Source organism: Geospiza fortis, unplaced genomic scaffold, assembly GCF_000277835.1.
Source record: "Geospiza fortis unplaced genomic scaffold, GeoFor_1.0 scaffold23, whole genome shotgun sequence".
Taxonomy (NCBI): domain Eukaryota; kingdom Metazoa; phylum Chordata; class Aves; order Passeriformes; family Thraupidae; genus Geospiza; species Geospiza fortis.
In genome coordinates this window covers 14,260,843-14,261,165 of record NW_005054303.1, presented here as the reverse complement: position 1 = coordinate 14,261,165, position 323 = coordinate 14,260,843, and positions in this window count along the sequence as shown.

The window sequence follows — 323 nt, the reverse complement described above, 5'->3', positions numbered from 1 at the left end:
GAAATGTTGATCCTGGTGCTTGCTCTGGTCAGCTGGGAATGGGAGCTGAGCCCTCCCAGCTCTGGGGAAGGGGGTGTTAGGCTGTGAATGACCAGCAGGACCATGGGCTGAGTGTTTTATTTACTGTGTGAGGAGTAAATAAAACTCCTCACACTTTACTCTGGGGTGGAGACACTCACTTAGGGTCATGGAGAGCACAAATTTCTGGGATTGTTTGAGCTGAATCCTGAATATTCAGAGTGAATTAGGTGAGGCAGTGTGGATTTTAAGGGAGTCACCTGCTCTGCTTGTTATCTCCTGTTATTTCAGTGGCTGCCGGGAGG